Source organism: Eretmochelys imbricata, chromosome 17, assembly GCF_965152235.1.
Source record: "Eretmochelys imbricata isolate rEreImb1 chromosome 17, rEreImb1.hap1, whole genome shotgun sequence".
NCBI lineage: Eukaryota > Metazoa > Chordata > Testudines > Cheloniidae > Eretmochelys > Eretmochelys imbricata.
This window is the reverse complement of record NC_135588.1, coordinates 8402005-8412428: the sequence shown is the minus strand read 5'-3', so window position 1 is coordinate 8412428 and position 10424 is coordinate 8402005.

Genomic DNA, 10424 nt, shown 5'->3' with positions numbered 1-10424 from the left:
TTTCACTATAGTTATTTTAACAGAAACATCTATTATGTTGGGGTGGCAGGCAGGACTTGTGTGATAATTGTATTTTACATTTATATAGCGCACATCTCAAAGCACTTTATGAAAGCATATAAGGATTATTATCCCCATGTCACAGCTGGGATAACTGGGATACAGAGATTATGAGCTGCCCACGCCTTCTGGGCAAGCTGGTAGTGGGCTATGAGGCTTTATAAGGTCTTGTATACATTTGTCCTCAAGGTATTTCAAAGATGCAGTATTTTAACTAATCGCAAAACTGTTTGCTGAGGTGCACAGCCATGATTTCACCTCATGAGTATGTACTTGAAATGCTAGGAAAATGTTGTCAAATATTTTACTTTAGAGGAGTCCCTTTCTGTTTATGCTCTGCTCCCAGAGAGAAACAACGCATTTTGAATTTCACGGCTTCAGGGGAGTGAAGAGCTCTTGAGTGTATAAATAAATTGAGAATACATTCCTAAGAATTTATTCTCAGTGAGCAGTTTCCTTTAGTCATGTTCTTAATTCCATGTCTTATTTATTTTCTTCTTTGCAGTCTGGTCTCTCCTTTTTCAATTATTCAGTGAAGTTAAAAGGGGACATATTTAAAAATGGATAAAAGGAAGCAATGTGGGGACTTACTATTGCAGGAACTTATTGGGACAAGAACAGCAACTTAAGTTTTGAAGAAAGTACTAGCTATTCTAATGGATAACATCTACTGTTGCGCCAGCTGTGGTTCCTATGCAGCTCTCTGTGCGTTATGTGGGCCGCATCCACACAATATATATACTATCTGCATGACCCTGAGGATGTCACATGGGCTGCAGCTGTGGCTGACTGGGCTGCAAGCGGCTGGAGAACCACTGCTGTATAGAATATAAACATGCTAAAGGCTCTCTCTCCCTCTTCATTTTCCAGGACATCAGCTGGGGTCAAGTAAAACATCCTCTACACCAGTGGTTTTCAAACTTTTTTTCTGGTGACCCAGTTGAAGAAAATTGCTGATGCTCGCAGCCCAACGGAGCAGGTGATGAGGGGTTTGGGGCGTGGGAGGGGCTCAGGGTTGGGGCAGAGGGTTGGGGTGTGGGGGTGAGGGCTGCGGGTTGGAGCCAGGAATGAGGGGTTCAGGGTACGGGAGGGGGCTCTGGGCTGAGGCAGGGGGTTGGGGTGCAGAAGGGGGTCAGGGTTCTGGGCTGGGGGTGCAGGCTCTGGGGTGGGGCCAGGGATGAGGGGTTTGGGGTGCAGGAAGGGGCTCTGGGTTGGGGGGGCTCAGGGCTGGTGCAGGGTTGGGGCGCGGGCTTACCTCGGGCGGCTCCTGGTCAGCGGCACAGTGAGGGTGCTAAGGCAGGCTTCCTGCCTGTCCAGGCACCATGGACCGTGCTGCGCCCTGGAAGTGCCCAGCAGCAGGTCTGCCTCCTAGGCAGAGGCGCACAGCTCTCACCTGCGGGCACCGCCCCCCTTGGCCAATGGGAGTGCGGAGCCGGTGCTCGGGGTGGGGGCAACATGCAGAGCTCCGTGGTCCCCCTGCTTAAGAGCCAGACCTGCTGCTGGCTGCTTCCAGGGCACAGTGCGGTGTCAGAACAGGTAGGAACTAGCCTGGCTTAGCCGGGCAGCACCGCCGACGAGATTTTTAATGGCCCGGTCAGAGGTGCTGACCAGAGCCGCTGTGACCCAGTCCCTTCCATTCTGCCACCCACAGTTGGAAAACCACTGCTCAGGGTTGCCATTCCAAGCCAATTAATAAGCATATCGGACATGCTCCAAAGGGTGACCCATTGAATCCTCCTGGGCGATTCAATGGGTCACCCTTTGGAGCATGTCCTACAACGCCTACAATCAATCAGCTAACGTGTTTCTCCCAGGAGGAAATGAAGGCATCATTTGTACACTGCATCTCACTCGTTTCCAGTGGCTCAAGGTCTCTAGGAGATCCTGCTAACAAAAAAAATGCAGCCACACCATTATCACAGGAAGGCTGATGTTTCTGAAAGCTCTGTGGAGAACGTCATCTTTTCTTTACAATTAGGCTGTCTGGAACATCATCCCACTTTTCAAGAGGAAAACAGGATGCAGGAAATTACCAGCAAAGGTGGTTGAATTACTCTGGTGAAGCATTATTGAACTCAATGAAGAAGCAGCAAGAAGCTACTCAGACAAAAGAAGGTTCATTAACAAGACTCAGTAGGGATTTTTGAAAGAGCTTCTTGACTTTTTGCTTTTCTGAAGTCCTCAAAGACAAGCTTGAGGTGGATGCATGTGCATTGCGGGGAGAGGAAATTGGGAAAAGGAATGTGGGAAATGCAGTATGGACACATAATGGAGACAGCAAGAGGAACTGTTGAAAAGAAAATAGGATTATTATTGTGATTAAGAGAGTAATAATCAGGATTGTATAATGACCAGCACTGGGAAAATCAATCACCATGGGTAATTGTAGCTATGATATTACTAATTGGAACAGTAGTTTCAGCATATTTGTTGAGAATATTCTGGATAAAAGATTGACTTTTGTTGGCAGGGAAAAGACAGTTTGTTTACTTGGTAGCTCCAAAACCTATTACAGGGTGGCCCAACAGTAAGAGCAGAGGACTGGGGGTCAGGACTTTGAGGTTCTCCTCTAACTTTGTGATCTTGGGCAAGTTACCTACCTTCTGCTCACTTCCACTTCTCCAGCTGTAAAACTTATCTTTTCAGTCAGCCTACAAACAGTCCCCTCCTGTACACACTGCTGCTGTCAATTTTTGTGTGTGCATGCTCAGCTTGGTCTTCCAGCACCAGGATGGGTTACCTTCTACACAGAGATACTATGAAAGCACTGTTTCTCATTCCCAAGGCAGTTACTATTAGCCAAGGAGGAATATTACTAAAGGACCAGATTTATAAAGGTATTTGCGCACCTAAAGATGCAAAGAGGTTCTTCTGAAAATCCCACTAGGCACCTATCTGCATCTTTAGACACCTAATTACCCTTGTAAATCTGATCCAAAGTCCCTAAACCAACAATAGTAGTTGGAGATGTTATGACCCCTTGAATCTGAATGAGGCTACCTTATGACAAAGGGAAAAGTTATGAGGTTCCTGACCAAAACCATAGAAATCAACCATTGTCTCTTTCTAGACCCTTAAATGCTCAGTCTGAGTGACTGCCTTCCATCACATTCTATTTACATACAACTGAGGCTGGTGAAGAGTGCTGTCTAGAGGTTAGAACGTAAGATGGGGCTTGACACCCAGGTTCTCTTCCGTATTCTGCCACAGTCAGGCTCTGGGACTTTGAGTAAGTCACATAAGTTCTCCGTGCTTGTTTCTCCATATGTAAAATGGGAAAAGAGATAGATAGAATTGACTAGTTTTTAAAACTGCTTTAAGAAAAGGGCTGTATGTGCAAAGTTTTACTCAATTTACATTTAATACATATGCAGTTTTCCTAAACTTAAACATCCTAATTCCCTTCTGTATTTTTATTAATAGCAGGACAATCAAAAATATTTTCAGTCTAATATCTGTAAATCTCTCTCAGTAGGCTGTATTCTTCACTTGTAGGGAGATGGATGATTTTATATATTATAGATTACGTAGTTTGTTGTTCCATCACTTAACTTCTGTGGATCCTACAGTATGTATAATCCTAAGAAGGGGAATGGAAAGCCGACAAGGCTTCTAAAGGTCTTGCATGTTCAATGAGGCTGTTTGTCTGTGTCTAATGAGAGAGACAAGAGCTAGAAAGACTGTTTTATAGATCATGTTGTTTTTCATTCTCCCTATTTCATGGTGTAGAGCAGACTCCATGCTGCACTGACTTCTATTGTCTGGTTTTCTCAGTTCACTTTGCCACACCTGCTACAGAAACCCTTTCCTGTTTCCAGTGGAATTCTAGCCATCCTCACTAATCTTCTCTTGCCTTTGATGTCCTTGTGAATCTCAGCTTTGTCCCCTTTCACTCCATGGCCCTCCTCCTCAAAAGCCTCCCAGGGCTTTTTTTACCTCCCTCATCCCCCATTCCTTTACTTTTTACTGCTTGTAACACTTGAGGGTTATTTCTTAGTCACAGGGAGAGTTCTTTCCCATAATGTCACTTTTATTCCCTCTCTTGCAAACAAAAGCGTGATTGCGCTGGCTTCTTTCGTGTCAAATTTTGAACTTACAGTTTGAGTGGAACACATGATACAATCCTATTGTGTTTTTAACACTGGAGCCAAATGTTTAAATATTAAAAATGAATAAACAATAAAAAATTGATTAGAGTTTTTAACCCATTTCCTCACACTCCATGCCCTTTATTTAAAATAAAACAAAACCAACAACCATGAATTGGAGGCCTAAATTAGTTGAGAGGTGCTCTTCTATTTCCTGTTGGCTGTCATATGGAGAATCTTCCAGCTCCTTTGCTAGTTTGTTCCACTGGTTAATAAGCATCACGGATTTATCATAATCATTGATAAAAAGACAAGGCTCTGCCTGGCACTATCCACTTCTCCTTCACCAATCTCAGGCCAACTCCTCTTCAGTGGGCAGGGAATGGTTTGTAGTATACGTGAAAGGTTACGTGTGCTAAAAAAGTGTGATCACATCATTAGAGCACCAGCCTTAGTCAGATGCGTGTTCTATTCCCTGCTCTTCCACTAACACATAGTGCAATCTTGGGCAAATCAGCCCCTTCCCCCCTCAGCACAGTAAAAATAATACCAAGTTAAATACCTCCTAGGGTTCTTATGATAAATAGTAGCAGAGTCTCAAATACATTGAGTCGAAGACAGTAGGAATCTGACAGGATTATGGTGAGTTTCTTTACAGCGCAGACCATATGGTAGCAGTGTCTAGTGAACCACCCTCAATCACAATTAACAGGACTCGCTCCCCTTCTTAGCGCTTCCCCTCCCATTTGTGATCTCACGACCTCCTTTCCAAGCATGGAACAGCTTAGTGGCGACTGCAGCAATTATCTGTCTATGGAGAAAAGTTGCGTCACTTTAGCTGCAGTGGTACAGCCGCTCCCCCCCTACTGTGGTGTGGGGGTTCCCCCTCAGACCTCTTCCCCATAGCCTCCCTATTCAATTACTTACATCAGGCCAGCTTACCTGTGGACAGTTATACCGCTGTAAAGGGGTTCAGAGTGGGGTACTATATTCTTATATGGGAAGAAGAGTAAGTTGCACCAGAACAAGCACATCTGCACTTGTAAAGTGTCTGCATTATGGTGGTTTAACTGAAATGGTGGGGGGGTGAGGGGGGAGTCACCCCCCTACTTTAATCATCATTGTAGAAAAGTAAAGTTTATGAGGCCTTAGAATTTTTCAAAGCTCTAATGCAAGAATCGGTTTGTCTTTTTTGAAAGAGTTATGATTGCCTTTTGCACTGTTTCCTTTTGCTGTTCATTTCATCCCCTATTCCAGCAGTTCTCAAATTGTGGGTTGTGACCCCGTTTTAATGGAATCACCAGGGCTGGCTTAGACTTGCTGAAGCCCTTGGGCTCAGGCTTCAGTCCCCGCCCCCCATCCTAGGGTCAGGCAGTAATTTTTGTTGTTAGAAAGGGGTCAGGGTGCAATGAAGTTTGAGAAGCCCTGGCCTATTCTGTTCTCATCTAGTAATAAGGACAGACAGCATAATGTGACCAGGCAGTAGTCTGAAAACTACTGACAAGTATTCTACAGAAGAGTTCTGGGAACTCTGGGGTAAAAGCTATCGTTGAACACGCAGCATGGGTATTTGGAAAAAATAGCCAGTGCATTGCTGTGCTGAAGAAAACAAATATGTATATAAATCCATCTGGTTCCTTAGTGAACAAGTAGTCTCTAAAGGTCAGATAGAGGTATTTTCTTAGTGAATTATAAACGTGGAGTTTCTGATAACATTTTATTTAATAGCAGCAGAACCGCTATAGCTACTAGAGGCAAACTACAACACAGATGTAAAAGTATTTGCTGGGTGGCTGGATACAGCACCTGCCCTATGGACACAGAAGCTAAACTAACATTTATGTATTATGTAGTGGGGTTATGTTTATTAAAATATTTAGCTGTTTTCCCAGTATATCTTCTGCCTAGGGAAGCATATAAAAAGAGACTTCTGGTCAGTTTTTCCATTTCTTTAGTTTTAGAAAGCTCTTAATAAAGGAAATCTTCCCCAACCAGACAGCACCACTTACTTTTTACATTAGTCAGTCATTTCTTGGCTACCCTGGAAAACTCAAATAGCAACTTAAGAACTAGAAATGTGATATGAGAGAATGAAAGCTGAGAGGCTGTGGGGAGGATTTTAGGGTGACTGTTAAAATTGGTGTTTGCTTTTGTTAACATCTGTTTAACTCCCGAACAAATACACACTCGGCTGACAGGCTGTATGCATTAAGATTTCAGACACACACCTTTCCATTACAGTGTGGCAACTTACCATCAACCTGACTTTTCCCACACATTCCTATTTTAGAGAATGTAATAAAACAGAACACTAACAAGTTCAAGTTGTCTTTTTAAATCACACAACAGCAAAAAACAGAATAAAACCACACCTTTTAAAGAAGTTATTTGAGTATCACCGATCTTGCCCACTAGATGGCTCTACCGTCCAAAGGATTTCATTTGTTTTTCTACCCTTCCTGAACTCTAACTACCCTATTTTGTTTGTCCTTTTCTTTAAATTAAAAGGAAAACCCCCTCAGAAAGTAAATACTTATTTGTTTGGCATTTATGAAGGAATTTTCTTCAGAATAATCCACATTTGTCAATTAATGTGTCTAGCAGCCTGTATGGTTAATCACAAGCCAGTACACAGGGATTAGCAGAAAGCACATATGATTCTAAAGAACTACGCAAGGCCACACAGTGAGTCAGAAGCAGACCTGAGATTAGAAGCAAAGTGTGTAGCCCATAATCCAAAACTCAGAGCCTTATAAACATTCTTCCCCACATTCTCAAAGACATACACAATTCCAACAACATGCAAAAGGGAGTGAGGTCATAGTAAACGAATGTGCAATTTACAGGGATGAGTTACAAGGCATGGGACCTGAAGCCCTGTTTCTAAAATGTATTCCTCATTGTCCTCTTTTGCCAAGTTATTCTATTTACATTAACACTGAAGAGTCTATGTGGAATTAATTTTATGTCATAAAATTATGTGACAATTGTCAGACCTGTGATAAAGGCTCAAAATGCACTTAAGATTACACAGTCCAACTTGTCCTTTAAAAATAAATTGAGTAGACACTGCATCATTTTTCAAGAGAATGTACAGATGTGCACAGCTATAATAGGGAAACATCAGAGTGGTAATAAGATAAAAGGACACAGGTTAAAATCCACCCTGTGACAGTAGTATGTTTTTACTGGTGCCTGTTTAGTGATTTAATATTTGACCTAGATGATCAATAACTGACAAAGTTCAATCAGGTCATTTGACAAAGAAAATGCCTAGACTTACAGAAAACTATGCTGAAGAACTGCAACTACTACAATTAAATAGAGATGAACCAAAAATCTTGGAACTCAAACCAATGAGGTCTAGCAGATAAAGTTACTGGACCGGATGTCAGGAAACTTACTGTTCACTTTATGATGGACCAGAAGCTTGAAGATTTAGCTAAACCACTTGCCAATATAAAAGTGGGTTAAAGGACAAAGTAAGAGTATTAAAATGGAGAGGTAATTACTCATGCAAACTATGCCAGTCTCAAATTTTTAATGACTATATGTTAGTGCCACTGCTGTGATTTTGTGCACTGAAGATGTTTCAAACATTAAACTCTGCTTCGAGTAGTGGTTGAATAGTGAATTATGTAATGACATCATAACTCAGTCTTCTTGTCTAGTTTCAAACCAATTCTGCAGTGTTGGTGTAAGAAGCACGTCACTTAACCTGTTCTGTTCCTCATCTATGAATTGGCATACCTATTTAAGAGGAAACACGGCTGTTACTCTGAAACCTATTTAAGAGGGAATGTTGCAAATATTAGTTGGTTCATGTGCACAGAACTTGGCCTTCAACTAATTCATTCATAACTGTATGCATAGTTATTGTCAATTTTAAACAAATTATATTTTAAATTGAAGTTAATTTAGGTTGCGTGTTAACTGGAATGAACATAAGTATGTTTGGTTGGAAGTGTATATTTTCTATTTTCATTGTGTTAGTTAAAACGTAAAGCTACGAAACCAAAGACTGTTTTAATTACACTACTCAATTTAGATATTACGACTAGGGATGTTCTGCACTGAATACAGTGGACACTACAAGTATCAAATCTATCTATCTATGACTTATCCACAAAGTAGTTTGTGAGTGACAACTCTAAACAAACTATTACCAAGCAAGATTCAGGGATACATTAAAGTAATTTGGCATTTTCCCCAAAAGATTCAAAACCAATAATCATATTAGCAATATTAGTGAAGAACCATTTAGTTTCAGATTTATTAGAGGGTGGATAAATTTGATCAAGACAAAAACCTATGGAACAGGGAAATAACTAAGTTGGGGCAAGTAGGGGGCATGAAACGTGTACCACCACTTAACTCTGCACTGAGATGTAAATTAAATTGCAGGAAGTCAGACAATTGAGGAATGCAGATTTGAAGGGGGTGGGGGAAATTAACTGATGAAGCATCCATGATAAAGTCTCTTCTGAAACTCAAAGACTTTTATGTTCCTAGTGGCAACCAACACTTGGATGTTCTACTACAAGAAATGCAATCAACCAAAATTGTATCAGTGAGCAAAAATACTACAGAATACAAACAGCATGTAAAAGGATAGGGATCCATTCTCGGTCATGTTGCTTTTCTAGTTAAACACATCAGAAAAGAGAACCAATATTTTATCAATCATTTTAAAGTGAAGTCTAATCTTATCAGTTCATTTGGCAAGTCCACCCAGAAGTTTTATTTCAACCAGGATGAAAAACTTTCAAGTGTGATCTCACCATGTCAGACAAAAGAGACCCGTAAGTAGTTTGCATTGAATGGCATGAATGCTTTTAGATAGGCTCACTTGCCAATTTTTGTGGATTCAACATTTTTTCCCCTCTCCAGAAGGGCTTTCCAGAGGAAATTCTGACTTTTAGAAAAACACTCGAAGAATTTTAAATGGGAAATATTGTCATGGTGCCTCATGCCTCCATTCTCCTTTATGGGTCAGGTTCCCCACCACACAGGCTACAACTCTGTTGATACACCTCAGGTAGGGATTCTCATGATGCACCACTGTGATTCAGCATGAGATGCAGCCATGGTGCAACACTGGAGATGTTGTCTGGCTAGAGAGTGCCCAGCTCAGAGAAGACTGAGGACATTAGGCACCTGAACTACAAATCCACGAGGCACTGTAGCTGAAATGTTCGGTTTCAAACTGAAATGAGGAAGTTTTTTGTGAAAGATTTATGAAGTTCTCAGTGTTAAATTTTTCACCACAGAAGCTGATTTTTTCCTGTCTGATATTGGGGGATGGGGGTGGGGGTGGGAGGAAGAGGAATGACTCCACATTTTCCAACCAGCCAGTGGTAGAGTCCATATTGCAGTAGCATCAACCCCAGTTTTTAAAAAAGGGCAGATTTCTTCCCCCCCGGCACAACTCTGTACATAACGTACTTCACCGTGTATTCTATTACAAACAAGCAACTGCAAAGAACAGGGATAAAACCCAGAAACTGTGTGTCTTGAGAGAAAGAAATTACCCCTCAGTAGATTCACACTGAGATTGCGATGCTGCTACTTTTGATATCTGAAAAGATTTACACGCAGGAATGCAGAAAAACAGCACATTCCAAACTCTACCATGCACTGCTGGGAGAGAAAGATGCTCAAAACTCAGTGAAATTTTCCTTGCATGGCCATTAGATCATAAAAAGGGGAAGATGACATTTATAACTGATGTTAACAAAATGATGGCATATTTCTCCAATGGAAGCAAAAGAGTTGTTGTCCTTCATATGGAAAACAAAGCCATGTGGGCAGCTTTAAGTTACATTTCCCTCCCCATGAAAACAGACTGTTTAAATCTTCACATTAATTTAAACTTTATCCTTCTATTATCTTTGGAGCATACGTATACCCAAGGCATGACTGGAAACTTCACCCTGAATTTTAGGAAGTGCAAGAGTCACATGGTTTAACACAAAGCATGTGATCCCAAGGAAAGTCTAAAGGTGAGCATACTCCGGCTGCCACAACTTGTTTAACCTTACTCTATTGATAGTCCAGGTGTCTACATGGCTCCTCCAGTCTAAGTAACAATGGTGTCAAAGGAAAGAAGCCAAAGAGACATGATACAAAGACAGCATGTAAGGAGACCGATGGATACAGGAGAGGACAGGTTCACACAGACCAAGTCCATATAACACTTTTCCTAGCTCTAAGAGTTTAAACCCTTCTCTAATTGTAGGTCAGTAAGCCACTGTAGCCCATTAGTTGTGTATTTTG